Genomic DNA, 24,016 nt, shown 5'->3' on the forward strand with positions numbered 1-24,016 from the left:
TAAAACTAAACGTAAATCTTTTTGAAAATAGAACGAGTATAAATAAGACGAAATTAAAACTAGAACAATACAAGAACAAAGTTGTTTGAAATTCGAATTGATGAAAACCGAGCTCGAAATTTAAATGAAGAACAAGAAAATCAGTGACGAATAAATCAATGACCGTTAATAGCTGTAGTTATGGCTAGAAGTTTTTGAAATAAGAACATTCCTTTAAATAAAATATTGCGCAATTAATTAAACAAGAAACAAATTATTATTGGTAGACAGTTTTCACAAATAAATCCTGTTTAATTATATTTAAAAACAAAAGATTAAACCACACCACAAGAAACTAACGGCTCGGGGTAACAGATGGCGCGAGCTTCCATTAAATGTGGCTTTCAATTCAATGAGCAAATACAATCGACACGTTAGTCATGCAATCCAGGCTATAGAGCACTCGAAACGTCAAAATAATTTATAGATTTTAATGCGATTTCGAAGCTATTAATTACTTTTACCACAGTAGTTTAAATTATTCAACTTTGGGCTCCTTGCAATTACATATTTTAATTATAGTTAAAACTTTGCGAACAATACCAAATAATAATAACAGCCAAATCTTAGTAGAAATATTGACTCCCGTTCATATACACCAATGTGGGTGACGTTAGTCAATCTATATTTAAAAAACTCTTATTATACTTAACACATAAAATATTTATCTACGATTCTAAACAGTGATTTTCTAAATACGATATAAGCATATTTATCTCATTCCGTTAGAGGCCTGTAGCTAACGTGAAAATCACGATAGCTGAATTTTCATTCAGGATAGATGCATTTTACAGATACACAGATTTTATCCTTACTTGAACAGGATCGTACGTTCTTGTTAAGCCCATTATTGATCCAATTTTATTTATGGAACCTTAAGTGTCATTTACTTCGTACAGATAATAATCTTATTGAACTTTGAAATTCGGCCAGAGATACTAGAAGTGGAATTCTTTATTCAAATGAAGATAACGTCAGCTTTTAAAATTTTGTAATAATTTTTTTTTTATCAACTTCATTCACCTCTGGTTTGTTGTCTTTGGTATGTTTTTCTATTGTACTGGCAATTTATATCAAATGAAGACGCTCTTACAATACTATCTACATTCCTTTATATAATGTACCTAAAATAGTTTTTAAAGCATAAACTTTATGAAAGTTTGTTTGTCTGTCAGCTCTTTGCAAATAAAAAACGTAAACTATTATGGATAGAGGCATATATAGTTTATGCATAAGACCAAGATTATTCCATACCAAAAATTAATTCGTCAAGGTGTCAATTGACGCAATCGCAATTTTAAGGATTCATAACGTCCTTGCCGCAGGTGCAAAATCAGCATGACGCACGTTTCAAATAAACATTATTTATAAAACTTACAAGTATTTACATTTATAAATATTTCAAAGCTGGTCGCCGATCGGGCGGAAAATAATAAATGCCTCAAATATAAGTCTCCCCAATTTCGATTTTGTTCCCTTTGGAGTAGAGATTGTTGGGCCGTGGGGTTAAAATGCACCGACGCGCTTACGCTAATTAAAATTTTGAGATGAAGTCTGGTAGATACAGCGAGAAAATGCTGCCAGCGTAAATGGTACACTGCCACAGGGACCAAACTTTTTAAATTTGTTTTAATTTTCTATTTATTAATTTCTAATTATTTTTATTACTCTGTAGGTTAAAAAAATTGTAAATTCTGTACTGTGTGTTGGATAAAACATGTTTCAAAGTGTACCTTTAAACATGAAGCCCTAAAACGTGTTTCGCAGTTTGTGGCTTACAAAATATGTGGCTCAATTACATATGGGGCTGATACTTTAGCCATAGGACTTGGGGTAAACAAGCAGGCAATTACTTGCTAACCACTACTCATGGCAACACTAGGAATGCAAGAGCTGTTAAGGTAAATATTTATATCAAAAATTACAATTTTCTGTGGGTAGGTAGGCAGAAGGCACTTCTTAACAAATTCAAATAGACGAAATTCTGCCTCGTTATTATAATAAATTTATAACGTTACTAGCTGCGCCCGCGAATTTCGTTTCTCCTTAATCTGATTTCACTTACCTACCAACATGGAACATTTTGCTTTTTCCTCAGAGACTGTTCGGTTTTCTGGTTAGAATTTTTTTAGGTTTTTCAGTGAATTTTTCTCTATAAACCTCAGAGTTCAAGTCATAAGTTTTTAATTAACAAATGAAAAATAGGGGTTGATCGTGGAGGGGTGAAAATTAAGTGTTGTATTTATTTCTTAATGCCACATAATAGCAAAAAAGAAAAAACAAATTATCCCAAAAATTTTTTTTTTTTTGGGGTGGATACTATTAGATAGTAGCCGATTCTCAGGCTTACTAAATATGCATAAAAAATTTCATAAGAATCGGTCGAGCCGTTTCGGAAGAGTATGGAACGAACATTGTGATACGAATTTTATATATTAGATTCATAAAAACTAAGTCAAAGTAATATTTGGACTCTATATGTTAAATTTATTTACGATGTGAGGTAAAATGGTGACATTAGAATTTTGATATATATCCATATCTTAAATACGTTAAGACTGATTAAAGATAAGAAAATAATGTGCAAAACCGTTTTTCTTTCGACGAAATATTTGAAAGTGCGCTAAAATGAAAAACTGGGTAATTTGAGCTCGGAATTAATTACAGAAACTCGGCAAGTTTGTCGTTAAAGTACTGCCTGTTGCTCATCACAGCGTTAAAATATTTTCAAAGCCTTATTTGCGTTGCTTGCCAGACTATGAGATTTGTTATGAAGTTTTAACTAATGGGATAAACTAGGAACTTTGACTACGTTGATTAAAATAGTTGCGATAACTTTTATTTTGACATTCGATTTCTAATATTAGGTTAGTTGGACAATAAAAATATATAATGCTTGTCGTAAAAATATAATTTTTACTAGTAACTCCAAGAATATTGAATTTTGTTATTCACAAATTTCAATATTAAATCATTATTATATCCTATAAATATATACAGTGTAAAGTCTTTATAACGAATTTCAAGTGACCGAGCATTTTTAATCGTTATAGAGAGGTGACGTTATAGGGAGAGCAGGAGTAATGTATGGGTATTGGGTTAAACCAAATAAATTAAAAAGAAAGAAGAGTTTCCACTGTATTTCAATAGACTGTCATCACAATATATTATATAATACTTTTCTGACATTCTGATGTGTCAGTTTCTCGATGACCACGATTGCTGAAACGCATTCAAAATATCGATTTAGGTGAAGAATCTAATTAACTCGTATATATATTATATTTAATGACATTTTAATTTCAACTACTGGTGTTAATCAGAGACAGTTATACCGTGCCTGTTATTCATACGTTATACAATTAAGGTTTTATTGTATAGTTATATTAATAACGACAATTAAAAATAAGAATTTATTAAAAAGTGTGTCGATAAAAGCAACCTTTGTTCATTAAAGCGTCGTAAACTGCTTACGTCCGCCCTCTAATTTTCCGCTTGATAATCTATGGAGGTCCTGTGAGGAAGGACTTTAAATGAATGACCTACTTGAACTTTTCTATACATAAATAATAACTTTTTTAATACTCATCAAAATGTATAATAATGGTAATGGCCTATACAAAATAAAGTCTCAAATAGCTATTTAATGTTTTCCCTATTTACAACTTTAAAATAAAAGCGTTGATTATCTACTATATAAAAATAAGTCGGGTTTTCCTTCCTGACGCTATAACTCCAGAACGCACGAACCGATTTCCACGGTTTTGCATTCGTTGGAAAGGTCTCGGGCTCCGTGAGGTTTATAGCAAAGGAAATTCAGGAAAAATTTCAACAGAAAAGCGGGATCACCAAACGAAATGTTACATAAAACGAAGCCATCTGGTGGCGAAACGGAGTTCGCCGAGTTTGCTAGTTCAATATAAAAGTTATTAGAAGATTACCTACTAGGTATATTTCGTTACGATTATTTTTTTATCCAAAAATTACGAAAAGTAGTTTTTATGCGCGGTAACATAAAAATATTATTCCAACATTCCGTTGGAACTACACAAAAAATATATCTATGAAAAAATGTTTGACTTATTAATAATATAATTATTAAAATACGTACTTAATTGACCATTAAAACGCGAAAGCGAACACGAACACAAAAGACTACATTTATGAATACATTCTCTGATTAAAGTAGGTTAAAAAGAATTTATTTGACCCACTTTTCATTACCTCGGGGAAAATCGAAGGACGCGTAGATGCAACAAATGGCTGTGCTTTGTCTTTTTTGTTACAGCTTTTAATTGGTTTACATAACGTTAAGTTCATTGTTCATTTTTGTGTGTATTTGCTGAGAGTTTGTGATTTGTGTGTATACTGCATTTGTATCATAAAGTTATATTTACCTATGTGCTTTATAGAACCATGAATTGTTAATATTTATTAGGTGAAATGTAATTTTGCGATTCTGAACAGATTTTTCTATTTGTGTAATTAGGTCTGTCTTCGGAAAACATCTTGAGGAAACTGGTGTGCCTTATAGACAAAAATCTTTGTGTTGGCTAGAGACTACTCGACAATTATTATGAAAAAACGTCACTATGTCCAGTTGGGGGTGCACTAGTCATACTAGTACAAAAAAATGCTTTAATAGTGCAGTGGTAAAGTTTATAAAAAGTTACTGTTTTCAGGCAATGAACCCGTTTCAGAGCCACGTTTCCGCCATACATAAAACATACGTTTTTGTACAGGCGTAGTTTTCCAGACATGGTCATGAATATCTTAGTGCTCTAAGTGATTTCAATGCCTGGCACCTCATTTCGTAAACAAATTAGATTCCGTCTGGTTTTAACATTGCTTATTATATAACCTACGGTGCCTATTCTAGGCGTAGTCAAAGGATCTCATAATTTAGTCATGACCGTACTGAAACGTAGCGGTTACTTGGCAAACCTTTCGCATTGGTTTTTTTTTTTTTAAAGACATTTCACACCAATTGACCGAGTCCCATGCTAAGCTGGTGAAGCTTGTGTTATGGGTACTAGGCAACGGATATACATACATATTATAAATAGATAGATATAAATACATATATAAACACCCAAGACCTAAGCAGAACACCAAATGCGCATCACATCGATGTTCGTCTCAGCCGGGGATCGAACCCGGGACCCATGGATTCGCAGTCAGGGGTACTAACCACTAAACCAATGAGTCGTCAAATGCAGCATCTATGCGAAAGGGATTTCGAAATTGCACAATAACCAACGATAAACAGTGATGTCATCGAAGTATTGTGCGCATTATATTTCTGGGACATGACATATCCCTTGGCGTGATTTAGATAGAACATGAGCGCAATCTAATTTCGTAAAAGACGCAATAAATGTACTCGTATTTAGATCAGTTCCTTTTCCGTTGCTGTGTTATTGAATCAGTCATCGAAATAAAACTGGAATTTTATTCACCCGATTAGTATGGGGACTTCGAAACTTGTTATAATTTATTATGAAGATACGTTGGGGGAACTATTTAAGGGCGTTAGATGATGTCCCGCAAGACGCAATTCTGCACGAGATGTGAATTTCATTGTATAAGATACCATATAATATATCAACTCTATAATTATGGTTTATACTTAATAATTATTAAGACGAGTTTCTCGCATATAACTGAATTACACACCACATAGTTATTCCGTTAACTCGTTGACATACTTATTATCTGCATATTAGGGTTGTCTACGATAACTTGAAAGCGCACGAGGAAATTACTTTTGCGTTTATCAGAGCGGATGTCTGTTATCAGGGGGTGCGATCGGGGACCTTATAGTTCTGGTGGGAGGGTTGATTTTGGGTTGTAAGAAAGGGTCACCAACCTTTTGACACTGAATTTCTGTCACGGTGGCCGTGTTATCTGCGGTCGATTCGGAAAACGTAACACCGCGGCGAGCGCGGCGTACGTCGAGCGCCAGGGCGCAAGCGTGGCGGGTTCGCTTCGGCGCGCGACCGTCTGCGCTCGCGGGCCGAGACTGGCGTACGGTTCGCGCGTTTTCCCTCCCGCGCTTTCCCTCAGCATGCGCACATCAAGCCTGCATTGTTCTGCAAATAGCGAGCGAGGGCTGGGCAACTATTCAAGCGTGCTTTCGGGCTGATACTGGACCGTTGCCTCTACTCCACCAAAAAAACCGTTTAACCTCGCTCGTTGCACAATCGACGCCGCTGAGTGCAATAGTGCATGTATGTTGTAAAGAATCAACACGTAGTAAGATAAAAGCCAGATTCGCTCTTGTTTACATCATTATCACCGATATAAACCTCGTTTTTTAATAGCTTCTTTAGGAAAATTTAAGCACGGTCAGTAATAAATAATATTAAGAAGCCTTGACGCATATATGACCTACTTTTAAGTAGGTACATATCGTATTACAGTGAAAACTGTCCCCACAGCTATTTCAAGAACGCATAAACGATCGGAGCCGTTTACAATCGGAGTATAAACACGAATTGCCATCCATATAGAATGTCGATTGTCGGTAAACAATACGTTTCTAAGTAAACTCAGCTTATTGACTTGTTAATAATATATAACAAATCAAGTTTTGACAAGAAAGAAACGACTCGACTTTAATATCTAATATATATTATATATGAAAATGTCGCTAAACCCCGAGAATATTAAATATTTGTGGAAGTTCAGGGAAGGTTTGAAAACCGTTGTAAAGAAAAATACTAAAACGGCATTGGAATGTTCAATCAAAACTTGAACTGGGAAATATTTAATGCCTTTTGTCTTTATAGTAATAAAAAATTGTGACTTGGTTGTCATATATTTATAGAATTCAGAAATTTGTTTTTCATAGCTGTAGTATGAGGTGCAACCTCTTTGGGCTGTTTTAAAAATTGTATCGAGTTTTGACACATATGTTTCATACATAGTATAAAAAAAAACTGGTGTTCTTATTTCAAAATACAGTTTATATGTCTCGGTATTATTCAGTCTCATTATGTACAGTTTATATGTCTCGGTATTATTCAGTCTCATTATGAACTCTGTTCCATCGAGTATTGGCTGACATCCAAACGACAGCAATCAGAGGCAATAGATTGCTTTCAAGTGCAGAATGTGGTTTGTCGTACTCAACTTGACCTTAACTATAAATGTGTTTTATTCCTATATCATAGTAGGAGTACTAAAACGAAAATTTTAATAATGAGTTTAAAATACTCTTAATTTTAACATAATAATATTTTAAGCTTTAATTAGTATCAAGGTTAAACGCATTATAACATAGAACGTTTCCTTTACGACGTAAACCTTCACCAAACGACGATATGGAATATCCTCCAAAATATAATAATAATTAAATATTCAAGATATTTCCCCGTTTTAGATAGAACGCCAGTGGTATAGATGGAGTTTAAACACACGATTTCAGGGTTCATAATCGCTTAACCACTAGAGAAACACCGCTACTTGTTTCTGTTTTATTGCTATTAATTAAAAATACAGCAGTGAGCAGTGTTGGCCTAGCGACTTCAGCGTGCGATTCTCATTCCTCAGGACGTATGTTCGATCCCCGTTTGTGTACCAATGGATATATCTATGTGCGTATTTACCACTCTCTCGTAAGGATAACATCGGAAACCTTATACTACCTAGAAGACAAAACCGCGTGGCAATTGTTATAATTTCTTTTGTTAAGAAGTGTTGTGAATATGTGTGTAATGGTGAATGTGGTAAATCACAGAACAGATTTTTATTTTATTTTTAGTTATGTAACTTTAATGACGTGGTTTATGACATTTTCCTTTGAATAATTGTAATATCCTCTACATTAGGGGTAAAACTTGCTGAGTTTCTTGCCCGTTCTTCTCAGAACAAGGCCTCCTGGTAGTTTTGCGAACGGATGGCGTAGTCCTGCTCGATCGCGCATTATGTAAACGTTTTTGACATTCATAAGCATGCCCTAAGACGCATCTAAACTGAATAAACGTATTTTGATTTGACTTGATGATTTATGTCTTAGACCTAAAAAGTTGACGTCTCAGGCAAAGAAGGTTGATCACCTACTTGCTAATTAGAAATGATCACGGAGACAGAAATCTGTGGCCTAGAACTAAAAGGTTGTAGCGCCATTGGTATAATATATATTATTTAAAAATACATGTTTACTATTGACTTGTTGCAATCACGTAACGTAGGTGTAACATCTATTCTAAGCATCATGTCAATGGCAACGCTGTATGGCATAATAAATAGCAATTAATTACAACACAATTAAGTAGGTATCGGCCTACGATAATTCATTTCACAAAACGAATACCACGCCTTGATGGAAATTGACCGTTTTTGGCTTATTTACGGTTGTTTCTCCTATGGCAAACAGCGCAATAACGGTATTAGGTAATTACTAATTATATTAATTAGTGTGTTTTATTCCTCCTAAATGAATTAAAATAAGATTTAGTATAACTAAAATGGAAGTATTTTAAGAAGTTGTTATGACCGAAGGAAATAATAAACAAAAGAAGGGTAATGAATCTAAAGGATGACCGGGCACTGCCCTTTAAGCCATGTCATCCTGGCTCCTCCTGCTAGATGGGTGCTAAGAAGAACACATAGTGCAAAAAAGACAAGTTAAGTTAGAACATTTCCATTACGGACTTCCATCGGGACCTTGAGGACGTTCCAAATTAATAAAAAAGATTGCTGGAGCCCTCGAACAAAGGATCGACTATCACGTGAATGTAAAGGCTTTTCATCTTCTTGACACCACGGGCCTAGTGAGAAGATTGATATGGACAAAACCATTTGAATTAGTGTTAGTACACGTTAGTGTTAAGTGGTAATGCGCGGTAAATGAAAAAACAAACACAAGAACAGAGTGTCTTGCCCTTAATAGAGACTGTAAGTAGTGTTATTGGACACTTTCTTATGTTAAATATATTTTAGCTAATTAGCTACAATTATTTATTCGTCTTAAGTAAGGTTAGATCGTAATGTTTCAAGATGTCTCAGTGATAAGACAATCTCATCGTGAAACATATTTAAAAAAATGCTTAAGCATTATAATTGAAATAGACGTTAATAAACATTATTTAATTATCGTTATAGCGAATGTATCAAAGAATTAAAAAATCCAATCAAGTATTGAAAAGGAATAGTACTTCCTTGTGAATAAAATGCTTTTTTAATTAAGTTCACGATCGAAAAGGAGGTCGGCACTCAACAATGTAAAGTATTTAGCAATTGCGTTGGTATAACATTTTTTTTTGGATTTCATAACGCGGGAAATTATGTTGACGTAAAATTATTATTGTTACTGACTTCATTGGATAGGCTCTTGATATGAATTAAACAAAGCTTAGGATTATTATTTATAAATTTAAAAAAATTATGTCTATATATAATAATAATAGTATTCTTGTGTCGGTTACAAATTTAAAATAATTTATATTAAAACAAATGGTCTACTTAATATTATAAAGTGGAACACTTTTATGATACAGGGCATGAAACACACACTGTTTGTGTATTGTTAGATTTATTAAAGCAGATAATAACATTAAGTTCATAGGTTGTTATTTTAGTTATAATTCGCGGACTCGAAGGCTGAGAGAGTTCGAAAAGTGAGTTACAGAATCGCAAGGCAGGTCTAATTGAACCTTAAAAAAATTTGGCAAGCTTTAACTATTCTATAAAAGTAATTTTAATAATACGTACAAATAATGTCAATAATTTTTACGTACACACGATAAACAAAACACAATAGTGTCATTGTTGTACAAATTGTATTAACAGTTAGTGTGTGAATTGCGTAAATGAAAATAGGAAATATAAGATAATATGTATTTTTGAATCAAAAATTGTTAAGTGTGAAATAAAAACAAAAGTTATTTCCAAATTAATGTACTTAATATTATTATTAAGTAATTATTAATATTAATAATATTTTGGTTTAAATTGTATTCATTAAAATATTTTTCTTTTAATCAAAGATAAAAGAACACTAAAAAGTCTGTAGTCTGTAACTTGGATTGGTGTTTTTGTATTAAATAACAATTCAATAAAATCATGTGATATTTTGTATGAAAATGGTTACAATTTGAAGATAAACATTCATATTAAAACCTATAACTAACGCCTATTGCACACCAAACAAATAACAGTAGTAATTCCAAACTATAAAGTATCTTAATTCTCCTAACTAGTAAACTTAACCATAAATTAACTTAGAACTCACATTATGTGTACTTCAGTAGAATTCCTATTTCACAAACAGCATACATAAATTATTTATAAACAATATTGGTAACACAAATAAATCGCAACATTGTTCGACCATAGCTAGGAAGCTTTTGACACGTTCGTCTTGCGCACCATATAAGCGAGCTTTCAATCTCAAAATGTTTTTGTCTGTGGGAACGAGACAGGACAAAAAAAAACATAAACTTTCGGCCGAGTTCGGCTCCTTCCGGAAAGTGCATTCATCGGATAGAAAAGTATGGAGTCGACTTTGGATTAGACTTGGATTTCCCATTTGCGATCAGATTACTGGATTTGCATTAAGCCGTCTAGGATTTTCACATTGCTTTGGATGTTATCTCAAAACTGTGAACAAAATTTTTAAGTAAAAATTACGTTAGTTGTATACTTAAATAGTGTTTGAGTTTGAGGTTTCGTCTGTTGTAATGTTATTTTATTTATAGGCAGTTAGAAAAACAGCTATATTTGCCTGCTTGTCAAGAAAAATTGTCTCTGGTATATTTGGACTATAAGCAAATAAAAACACTTTCCATAATAGTATGTAAGCGAAAAGTACTTATTTTTGTGAATAACACTTACTCTTTACGTCTTATTTCAACAAAACAGAAGTCAAAAGTAAATAATTAACTACAGTTAAATTTCATCACGTTTAAAATTGTTCTTTACAGTAAATCGCATTCCATATTTTATTACCGCCATGGAGCTTAATGGCTTCAGAAAACAGATGGGGGCGGGGAAAGCGGGGTGAGGGGCACAAGTTAACCCATAGAGCATAGAGGATAGTGCAGTAATGGCTTTATGTCATTCAAATAAATGAATAGTCACACATTGTGAAAGACTTCTCGTACAATTCCCATCGGGTTGAGGCACGATAAATGCTTCACTTTTACTTTTATTTCTCGAAAACATTTATTTGGCTATATTCGTTTTATATTTATTTTAAATGATTAATTGTTAATGCTTTATATGCCTATTTAAATATTTATGTTTACTTGTATATATTAAAAAAAGATATCTATTTAAGATTACTTGATCAAACTCATCTATAAACGTTAAATTTATGTTTATTAATAAGATATTCATTTTTTTACCGTGAGTACTTAAAATATTTAAATAAGAAATCTGAACGTTAAGACACAATTATGTTAATAACTTTGTCAAAATCAGGTAGACTTTCAGAACTGTCAACGTCAAAAAACACACTAATAATATTTTTAATATGCAAAATGTTTTGAATGTGTTACATAGATATACAACAACAAAACATCAAAGGAAATCTCGTTCACCAAGCAGACCTAGACCACAATACCAGTTCCATAAAAAATTCAAACATACTTTTATTATCATAAACATCTTGACACAGGTAATGCGATCTTTGAGGATACAGGATATACTCTTTTAGTTCATATTGTTAAAAAGCTAATAAAGATTGTTTACTATTGTGAAATGACCTATAAATTCATGCATCGTCGTGAAATGAACATAATCTGTTGGCTCACGATTCTTTCTCAGAATATCGAGCCCATTGACCGACGCGGTAGATCTAAACAAACATCTCAGAAGAGCATGCGCGTGCACTGGCAACTGTCAAAACAGTGTCCAGAACTTTAATAGAACATCTAATTGGTTCCATATTCAAAGCGTTTAATTGAATTAATATGTAATAATATTAGCAATGATTCCTACTACTAAAAGTATTGAAATATTCTTATTAGACACTGAAATGAATTAATATTATGATAAAAACTAATAAACTTTTACTATAGATGGTTTTTTTAAGATATTTTCACTAAAAATAGGATTGTCAAGAGCTAAGAATAGTAATAATAATAAATAAACACTCCTTTTTAATATTCATGTTTTTCTTTTTTTTGCACCTGTAGGTTTTGGTTTTATGTCAAGGCTAGTGTTTAAGCTAAGTAATATAATAAGTTGAGAAACAATTGAAAAATTACCTAAAAAGCGGAAATTTACCAAAAACAAAATAAAATTTTTACTCCTAAATTACAAAAATCTTAGAACATACATTATTCGGTTTCCTCTAAGGGTGCTCTATCTCTGGACCACACCGCTTGACACTCTTTTTTGGGACACCCTGTATAAGTCAATCTGTAGTAAGCAGTTATTACATTATTTAAAAATCTATTTAGGTACAATAACTAGAAATTAGGTCAAATATTATAAAATTCATATATTTCTCTAAACATCTCCACTTTTACTGATAACTAATCATTGAGCAATAAGCTTGAGAGCCACTTGATATCTCATTGCTTCAATAAATGTCATGAAAGTTATCAACATGTATCATATAATTCATGTGTAAGCCCCGGAAGTAAGTTCATCGGCCGCTTTATACAATCACAATACAAGCTGGACAAGATTACATCTTTCGTTAAGTTATTTAATGCTATTAAATATAGATGCTTTCAGTCAGATGAATAGATGCATGGGGAGCGGGTACTCCATGCCCCAAAGACTCAAAATTCAAGACTGGACAGCAAAATTCTTATTCTTTAAGAAAACAATTCAAGATACCATGACAAAACGATTGCTTCAAATAAGATACATTCAAGCATTTGGAGCCAATTAAATCAAGGAGTTTAAGATCGAATGTGGAATGTAACCTCAACCAAATAGTTAAGGAAGTTATATAGAGAGGAAATCTATTGTGTTGTTTTTATATTTATTAAAGAAAAATAACAGAGTTATATAATGCTTCATTGTTAGACAAGTACAATGATTTTGAACAGCAAAAGTGTTCTCATAAACCAAATGAAAATCGAATGACAAATCAACGATTTGAACAAGAATCGATAGAAATATGTAACCGTTCTAGGATACTTTCCGTGCATCATGTATTTATTTATAAGTTATCTTACAGCTACACATATTATAAAAAAGAAAACACTTCAATAGTATACAAAACCAAAACAGATTAAATTGTTAAAATATACGAAACAAAAAACGTAGGTCAATTAAGTACATGAGGAGATAAAGATACTGAAATTAAACATTGGACAAAATACAAATTAATGTTTAAAAGAAAAAATAAATCATTACTACTGCTAAATAAAGTCAAAGTCTTCTCGCATCCTACAATATTTTTTCACAGTATCTTTAGTTAGGTGGAAAATGTCAATATCTTTATATATTGTACGTAGCTAAAAACCTAAATATTGGCGAATTACGCAGGTAATTCGTGTTCGTTCGTACCAGGAAAAATTGTCAATATCTTGTCGCATGCATATATAACACACTTTGTATTGAAACACAATTTCTTCTCATCCAATCACTGTGTGTTATTGAATAGCAAACAAATGTTACAATAACAACAGCTATAACTCATAACTGACAAGTAGCACGGTGTGTACCAAAGTTGTTTATTATGCAATATGGTAATGACACGCCCTGAGCGGATATTACTAAGACAAGTACGCCTACACATTTTCTATAGTATTTTCATACACCTGTCTGTGTGGGCCGAACAATGTGCTTATGAATAGATAAAAATTGGAACACTAACACTTCATCATGTTAGTCGAAACGCATGTTTGCACGAGTAATAATTCGTTTTGTTAATAGACGAGACGTGAGGTGTAGAACCCGCTATTGTGGACTCACAAACTCTGCTCACTTACAACCGTTTATGTTTTATCATACAACAAATTAATTATGCAAATGGACAGAACAATTGGCCATTTTAAGTATAACTCAACATATACAACGTCCCACGAAAGGAACGAAACAAAAGATAGTATGATTTCAAATTAAGAATTATGAAGTCAGTATCAACAATGAAAGAAATCGTTTCTCGTATAGTTTGTTATAAAATGTTTATGTTTAATAAATTATTTAGATAAATAAAAACGTATTTTTATTTATGTTTTATATTTGCTCAGAAGTTATGCGTGACAACCATCGGTTACCGCATCGAATTATTATTCGTGATCACGCGCTTCGCTGCCGTAATGGGACCTTCGTCATAGGAAGTCTTTAATAGAATAACATTTCCTATGGATCTTTTGATAAATTCAAGACTGTAGTAGCTGTTAATGTTTGTAAGAAAAAAGAAAATTACCAATAAAACATTGTCTTTAGTTATTATTCTAAGAATATTGTAATCAACGTTATAAATAAAAATTGGATTGATTATTTCATTTTGATTTAATGAGAATAATGTACTTTTTATAATTTAATATAACTTTTGCAATAGCATGTCAATTGTATGTCAGTAAAAGGTTTATTTCGTGGCGTTTTTGAAGTTATACTTCTTTAGGCGCGTTATGAAGCGTTATTAACAGAATGAAGTTGCCCACGGAAGATGCTACGGCATTGGACATAATTTAAAAACGACATTCGAATAATAATAGAATTTATGTTACACTTAATGTAAGAGAATAATAATAAATATTTATTTATTTAATGTTTCAAATGTAAACTGAACTTTATTGTCTATAATGACTCCTTTTCCAGTCTTTGCTTATTTAATTGTAATTAGTTATTCGCATGTAATCAAAAACTATTTTTAATAATGCCAAAGAAGTATAACTTCTTACGCGCGTACATAAGTACACGCACCCTTTTTTGTATAATAATAATGTGTATTTGTTTGTTTTTAATGATAATTTTATTTAATTAGCCATCTAAAGCAATTGAGTTACAATTTACATAAAGATTAATACTCGCTTTTGGAATGATTTGATGCCTGTATCTTTTAGCATAAACATCGCAAACATTCTGTTGGTTTATGAAAAGCGACAGATTTTCAACATTGTACAATGGAAAAGGCAAACAATGAGGACTAAATGCCTGTGCTTACGAAGCATAATTGCGTAACAGCTACCTTTAGTGTAGGGTGACTACCCCTCGGAGGGTGAACGTCCTCACCAAAACAAACCCCACCTGTAGACTGGTACCACGATCGATATTGACGCCCACGGTCAGAGTGTCTACTAATTACATATCGTTGATATAACAAGTGTATCACGCTAAGGGTTATATAAAACGAAAGCTAACGTTTGGTATATTAGAAGTATATCTAATATCTATACTTATATTATAGAGAGGCAAGATTTGTATGTTTGTAACGAATTGGCTCAAAAAGTACTGGACCGATTTTAATAAATTTTTCACCATTTGAATGCTACATTATTACTGATTAATATAGGCTAATAATGATCCCTACTAAAACCCAAGGTGTAAACAAAATGCCTATAAAATATCTTTCATCGCATACGCTGTGAAAACTATTGATGATAGAACGAAAGAAATGTTCCACAATATTAAAGAACATATTAATATCAAGAATTTTTTTTAAAAAGCCGTGCGAAGCCGGGACAGGTCGCTAGTTGTTTATATTCGAGCAGTATTAAGCGTAAATCTCTAAACAAGGCACTGCATTCTTCTTTTTATGCTATTGCTTGTTTGTACATAAGGAAAACATTGTAAGGAAACTGACAGACCCAAAATTGAAAGTGTAAAGACTGATATGGCCCTAGTCAAAATTAAGGATACGATATATTATCTAGACTTTCTATCCTTCATCATATTCTACCATTTTGCAGGCTTACATATTACAGAAGATGTATTTTACATTAATTTGCATTATAAAAGACTTAACACGTAGAATGCAAAGGAGACATTAAAGACTGCGAAGACTGCAATTATCATTATGGCTAAACAAAGAGCTTGCATCGTGACTGTTTGGAAGCGAAACAACATATGATTTTATTATTGAAACATAGATATGAAATTTTATTATATAGTAATTACAATTTTCTTAACCTACAAAGTAATAATAAAAATAAATAAAATCAAAATAAATTTAAAAAATTTGGTCCCTGTGGCAGTGTACCTTAAAACATTAAATTAAAGTGATTGCATTTAATAGTTATAAGTATTAATACTTCGGACCTGACAGACGATGTACTGTGTCAAGTACAAAAAATCATCTAATTGTTAATCTTAAATATATCTAATCTAATCCTCGAATCCACTTGAACGCATATAAAATTCAAAATCAATCCGGCACAGAATATTTCTAGCTACAAAGTTTATATACGTTTTGCATTTCTGACTTTTATTTTCTTTTTAACTTTCGTGCCAATTACCTGAAGGAAATTGCTTATTACCCGTTGCACTCATCGAGAACTATGTACATTGTACGAAGGAGCAAGAATGTAACTTTAGATTTTATAAATTACATACGAGTTAAGTTCACTAGAAGTCATGGGGTCTGTTACGCTTAACCTTAGGCTACAAAGAACCTACTCATGGCACTAATCCATACATGGTACGGATGATAGCTGATGAATGTTGTATTCCAGGTTTAAATAGTTATTATTTGTAATAATTCTATACCCCGGAACATTAAAATATTGCGTCTTTATTTTCACGTTACGCAACCGGAAATGAACAACAATACAAGTAAAGTATAAAAAATCATAAAAGAGGGCGGAAGTTTAACCCGACTGCAAGTTTTCATTGCTTTTCCAACAATATTGTTTCCGTTCCGCGAAAAACACAAAAATGCACTTCGCGCTGGCTATTTATTAAACTTTTAAAATTTTACTGAACGACTGAATTTCTGTCTGTGAATTTATCTATGTTCTAGTAAAGCGGTATATTTTTAAAGTAGGAATTTGGTGAAAAGAAAGTTTTGTGAGTCTACTTATAAGGAACTTAAACATTTTTTTAACACGAATAAAAAATATTCTTTTCAACCATCTTATTTGCTGTTTTATTTATATAAGCATTTGCTGGCACCTATAACCTATAACTAGTCACGAACTTAATTTTAAGTCACTAAAAAATCAAAATCAAAAATAATTTATTCATATAGGTAAAACAATGTACAATGTACATTTATGAACGTCAAAAAAAGAAATAAACATTAAATGCATTTACATTTACTGCCAGTTCTCAAATCAAGGGCGTAGAACGGAAAAGAAGAACTGACATTAAACTCTCCGCCACTCTTTTTAATCGCCAACTTTTTTGTTTTACACAATGTTTGTAAGGAGCTGCAACCATTACACCATGTTACACATGACATCTTAAGTAATAAACAATAATAAAATAAATTAAAAACAAAGATTTGTCCTCTATCAGCAGGAGGCATGGTGAAATAGGAGCACGCACTTACATACTAGTGTTCTTAATGCCAATAAAAAATGTATCATTATTACCTAATGAGCTATGTGTATAGTGTATAATTATATAATATATTTCAAAGAGTTATGAGTACTACACATGCCTTTCCGGAAACATAAAGTAATTGAGTTTCATATAGCACACATGGGATTAAACTAATCACCACTCCTCCATATTAAAATAAAAACAAAACATAAATTTCTCAAGAGAACACGAAGTGCTCTTTGCAGGATATTAATTAGACGTACGATAGTCACGGCTCACGAATCGTATGAAAATAGGGGAACATTCAAATTACTTTTAAATAATTTAAATATTAACGTAATGGAATAAGGTCCATTTTGGCACTTACACTTGTGAATTTGTTAAGCTTTTCATAATTAAGCACCAAAAATCTAAAGGAATGAATGTGTTTGTTTCAATGAATTTTATGTTTTGCATAGCTATTTTTTTTGTTGATATGCAACCTAGACAAAACGTTATGGCATGTTTTTATGATACAAGGATGTTTTTATATATAGAACTGGGGGCAAACGGGTAGGAGGCTCACCTAATGTTAGGTGTAACCGCTGCCCATGGACACTCTCAATGCCAGAAGGCTCGCGAGTGCGTTACCGGCCTTTTAATAATTGGTAGCTTTCTTTTTTGAAGGACCCTAAGTCGAATTGGTTCGGAAATACTTCAGTGGGCAGCTGGTTCCACATAATGGCGGTGCGGCAAAAACTTCCTTAAAAAACGCTCAGTTGTGGAACGGCAGACGTCGAGGTGATATATACGTACATAGATGTTATATGCATTAGTAAAAGTACAAGGAATATATAAGTAACTAAAAACCTTGTTATTCCATACAAACAAACAGGTAAAATTAGTCGATAAATTTAATAATTAATTAATTAATTAATGTCAATTAAAATTAATTCATACTAGATAGACAACGGTCAAAAACGGCAAAGTCGCTCATTGGTGTACTATTTCGGTAGGATTAACATAACATCAGATTTTTCGAAAAAGCAAAAATTTAGACTTCTAGAACGCATTAAATAGATATAAACGCAAGTAATGTACAGGCTTACAAGAACCTATATATAAGGTTATACTTAAAAAACAAATACCATTACAGATGTAATAATCGTTTTATTGCATTGGAATATAGAGAATGGAGTCCGTTATGTCACATAAGCCTTGAACCCTATCTGCCGAGGTGAAACGCGTTGCCAATCATTCCAAGGTGGCTTTTACTATTATTAATACTGCCTTTTGTGTTTTTTGCTTTTTGTTACTAATTTAGATAAAAAACATTGCCATTATTTATTATTTCATACAATTTGCAACAGTGATAATATATTAGTGATTAAGACAATTAATATGAATAATTTTTAACAAAAAAAACGAATTTTGAAAGAATTCCCCTCGATTACTCTGGGATACTATCATCATATCTGTAGCACAAAGAACGGTTCGGTGGCCATCGATACACAATTTTAGACTAAAATAATAAGTCCTGAGTACATACCTCGTCTCAATAAATCTTTAAGAAAGGCACACAATTGTCAGTCGTAAGGATATGGAGAAATTGAATTAGTTTGGGAACAATAAGAGAGGTTAGACTGATACCTTGCCTTACAATAGTCACAAAACGCACAAAACACTCACTACAAAATTATAATATGTATTGATGACGTGACAGGTAACAAGTATAATTGGCAAAAAAAATAAAAACGCGTCCAATACAATCCAAATGAAACAAAGCAGTAAGGTGACGATCAATCAATCGAAAAATGTGACGATTGGCCAAATTAAAAATTTTTGATCACCCGCATCAACTATGAAACAAAAGTAATGTATTTCGAACAATATCCTGGTTTCCTCATTTATCATGGTACCCTCTTGGTCATATCTCATTTAAACAAAAAAAGAATCATCAAAATCAGTTCAGAAGAGACGACGTCAACTCCTCCTTCTTCATGTTACCTAAGAAATGCTTGTAAGCTTCTTAAAATATGTTATAGTAAAATTATAGCATATATGAATGACAGCTCCTTCAAAATCTAACAATTGACACCAAACAATCACGACTACAGCCGTAAATCTTTAAAATAATAATAAATACTTTTTGTATATATATGTATTTATATAATACTATATTTCAATATACCCTTTTTTTAAATTAAATTATAAAGTTATTTATATTACATATATTTTAAAGTTTTATTCTTTATATTATAAAGTTTTAGTATGTCACAAAATTATAACATACACGTTCAAGGGTATTGCATAATTAAAAGTCATAAGTACAAACCTTGTATTACCCAAGTATTGTTGGGTATCGAATTACACTCACTGGAACGGATGACCGATCAATATTTACCGAGAATACACATTATGAGAATTGTTACAACATAAAACTGACAGCCCTTTACGGTTTTATGGCCGATTTACATTATCTTAGTGTTTAGGAGAGTGCTTTAGTACAACTTGAAAGGCAAGTTCTTTAGCGTAGCGTTTACTAAAGCAAGTAGCGTTTACATGTTTCAACTAAAGTACTATCCTAAACCGCTCTCCTAAACACTAAGATAATGTAAATCGGCCTTTACAGTGTGACCCTAAAATTAATAATAAAAATCAAGTAGGTGTTACAAAACAAATGATTACAGTAAATATCACGTGTGGGAATAATACAACAATTAACTTGATCTTGAGTTCGGACCTTGAATGAGCAAAACCTGTCTTGCAATTTGCGTGCCGTCTGACAGTCGTAAAGTTTACAAATATCCCATTGACTTGTATGAGATCTTCAGGACAAAGGGACATAAGAAAAATGTTCTGTTGGAAAGCGACATTCAAGATTTTATCTACAATTTTATGAGTAAAGTTATTATACAATAAAAATCTTAAACAAATGAAAACATAATTTAGAAAATATAGATGCGTACTAGAGCATGTTTTGAATTTTGAATTTAAATTTAGAGATTGGACTATATGGAGACAATATTTTTTAAATTTACATTTTGTATAAGGTTGTTATTAGATGTTCCAAGTAGCTTGAGCAAATAGTAGTTATCGGATATGAGTACGATGGAGAAACTATGTCACATTCTAATAAGCAGATCCTGTAAACGCAACTAGACCAGAACAGTTAGTTGGTTTCTTAAAACGTTTCCTTAAAGGGATAAATTCTATAATTAACTGATATTAGACACACACAACCATAGACAATGACATATTATATTAATATTTGACAATGTTTAAAAAACTTAAATTATTACAAAGCTACACAAATAACTATAACGAAATTAAACTCCAACATAACGCATAATATCTATTAAGCATTTAAAATGCAAAGCCCGAGAATTTTATGTATAAAGTTAATAAATTTAACATTTTCTATACCTAAACATCTGTTTAACATACTGGTAGTAACAAGAAACGATCAAGGAAATATTTAAGTTGGTATGTTATTTTTACTTACAAGCAATTACCTTCTAGTTATTTTCTTTACTTTCATCCGTTAACCATCCTGTCTTAGGCTCATTATTTCTTATTAGATCGTCTCAAACAGCTAGGTATAACTACTTATTACATAAACATGCGGTTTCTGCGGTCGCTATACTCCGTAAAAAGGTTACAAACTTATCAACTTAAAATATCAACTCACCTTTTCATTTTCCCGATGCAAATATCACTCTTGGAAAAGTTTCGTACACTCACTGGCAACACTTATACATCACACTGAGGCGTCAATTTCAACAAAATTGACTGTGTAATATAATGATGCGCGTAAATTATTACGAACGCGCGATCAAGACCAAAGCTCGACGCAAACTCGCGTCAGCCGCGTTTCGAACAGACACAACACACACTACGGACTTACGGGGTCCTTTGTGCCATAGACGCCAGACACGCTACCCCTCTAATAACTATACATTTTTCTTCATTTTCTCATCGATTTTTTGGTTATAAACTACGCTGTGTAATAACCAAGCAAACGCTTTAGGCTTTTAGTTTTTGTTGTCAGTCTGACAATTACAGTTATGCGGGTTCCATTAGTTATGGCCAAAGCCGAATCCTAATTAGATTTGGCTTACTTGTTAATTTACCAACTCGCCCGTAAACATTACACAGTACAAAGAAGATAAATTTAGATGTTACTGTAATCGTAAAGTGCATCTGTTTTTGAGACAGGCTTGATAAAGTTAAAATAGCTATTTAATTTTCGTAATTATTAAAAAAAACATTTTAACATGTGTTTGGTCATCGTAGGAATGTTTATTTTCGGACGTATATGACAATACGCATTGTTATACGTATCTTTAAGATTCATTGTATTAGTGTCTTTTATCACTGATATCAAGCTCTCTGAAATGGCGAAATATATAAAAGAAATAAAAAAATAGATTTTAAATTGTTTTACTGATAATTTTCCTTTGTCGCGAAATAATTCTTGTTTTGTGATCCAACCCATTGATACTTACTTTGCGTTAACCACAAAGCTATATAATAATATCATAGTAACTTACCCTACTTTAATAATTGTTAGTTTCCGTTGCACAGCCTAAAATAATACGATTGTAGATAGAGCGGGTAATATTGTTAAACCATTATTTGGAACGCAACCTAGAAACTTAACGGTGAAAGCAACGAAGCTATTATTCTCTTATTATGAGTTTAATTATCGTTATTATATATCTTCTATAGAAACGAAATTTGATTCGATTGTGGCAGATTATTCCATGCATTTTAATTTATATTTTAGGCTTATCTTAGCTAGCTGATTTTATTCAGTTTTATATTTGGTTAACTATTCAATACGTTGACGTAAATTTATCACTGACAAAGACAACAAGATTTCATCATTGTTTTCATTTTTTGCTAATTGTAATAAGACTTTTACTTAAATACATTCAAATGTATTTTGAACGCTACACTGACCTTCATTGAGTTTACGGAAATAAATATAATTGTTCTATTTCGAATGCATACCCAACCACACAGCTATCCCTACACCTAGTATTAGAAGGTTTTTTATAGAACTCAGGGGAAAGGAGAGGAGTCTCACATGTTAAGAAATAATTGCCAATGGGCACTCACAGTGTCACAAATTTGATTACTTCTACCCACGGGTGACTTACAACCTGCCACCGACCATGAACACCTGCAACCACCTGCTGGAGGTTAAGAAGCGCAATACGGCCTTTAATATACCGCTCTTCTTGAAGGCCCCTAAGGTTACCGAATCGGAAATACCTGGAATGGCAGCTGGTTCCATAAAGAGGTGGTGCGCGGCAAGAGGTGTCTTTAAAAGCGCTCTGTCGTGAGACTTCAAGTAGGAAAGAATGTAATTTCACATTCAGTCTTGACGTCCGACCGTCCGGCCGCAGGTTACTCGGAAGGTTTCTCTTATAATTCCTGCAATTTGCACCGAATTATAATTGTTTACTATTATAATTCGGTGTTATCGTTTTAAAATCTGTAGATATACGACATTTGATTGTTCCTTGTAACATAAATTAAACGCAATACATTTTGTTCTATGCTAGCCGATATACTTTCTGTGGCTTTCCAACCTGAAAAAATAAAAGCTTGTGTTACTAAGCCACAGAGGCGGTTTACAATATAAATTGAAAGAAAACATATCACAACACTTTTATTAACGCAATTTAAACCTTATTTCGTTACTAGAAAGCCGACGACAATATGAATTTGTTCGCAATATTAGTCTACACTTATTTTTTTCTACTTGAACCTACAGCCATATTAAACGTACTACTACGCATTTGACTTTGTTAATAAATAAACTTGGCTATTAATAACATTATTTATCAACTCCAAATTTTACATTAGGTAAATAAAGTGAACTCCAAGAGGCAAATAACGACACGAGGGTGTTCTGATGAAGCAAATGAGATGAGGGTGAGGTAGGGTACGATTGAAATATGAGGGTACATCGGGACATGTATGAACATTCAAAATATTAAGGTGTACAACGATTGGATGTGCGAAATGTAATTTATAGATTAGCCTAAACTAGATATAGTATATGTTTAGCATCTACAATTAATATAAATAAACGTAGCAATTCATTAGGAAAAAAAACTAAAGAATAATTAAACATATACAATTATAAAGTAAAAAGTAAAGTAAGTATTGTTTTGATCCAAACTTATAACTACTCTGTACTTGAAGCGACTTTAAACTAATGAAGAAGGAGGTTAACAATTCCTTTCAATGAATGAGGAATCAGCGCCCGTACTCAATAACTTCCAATAGCGATACGGATCCCCACGTTTTTGTATGTAGGTCTTTCAAAGTCAGCTGATGATGCAACCATAAGCTCGCGGAACATAAACTTATTATTGAAATCGGGTTTGCTGGAGGATTTATAGTTAATTGTTGTAAGTGAAGTTGTTTTAAGTAAGCGTTTGGTAGATTACCTCTTTGAAAATCGATGTAATCGATGTAATATCAATGCCTTGGCAAAAGGTAACATGTATTTAATTCAAACCATGTAGCATCCGAAACGATTTAACGTTAGTTTTACTGCTGCAGTTGTCCTATAAGGTTTTGT

General features: G+C 32.4%; 1 protein-coding gene across 8 annotated transcripts in view; it reads right to left on the reverse strand.

Annotated features, from left to right (window-relative positions):
- Nucleotides 1-21,296, reverse strand: part of LOC125059041 (proton channel OtopLc) — a 44,027-nt gene extending 22,731 nt beyond the window's left edge. For 3 of the 8 annotated variants that reach the window (XM_047663217.1, XM_047663219.1, XM_047663212.1), the window contains exon 1: nt 21,107-21,295. The gene's annotated coding sequence lies outside the window, so the exon portion shown is untranslated. Of the gene's footprint in view, nt 1-5,908; nt 6,063-10,276; nt 10,410-21,106 lie in introns of those variants that run through there. The other 5 variants (XM_047663215.1, XM_047663220.1, XM_047663216.1 and 2 more) reach the window with 5 other exon arrangements.
- Between the last annotated feature and the right edge of the window lie 2,720 nt (nt 21,297-24,016).

The sequence above is a fragment of the Pieris napi genome, chromosome 19 (assembly GCF_905475465.1).
Source record: "Pieris napi chromosome 19, ilPieNapi1.2, whole genome shotgun sequence".
Lineage (NCBI taxonomy): Eukaryota > Metazoa > Arthropoda > Insecta > Lepidoptera > Pieridae > Pieris > Pieris napi.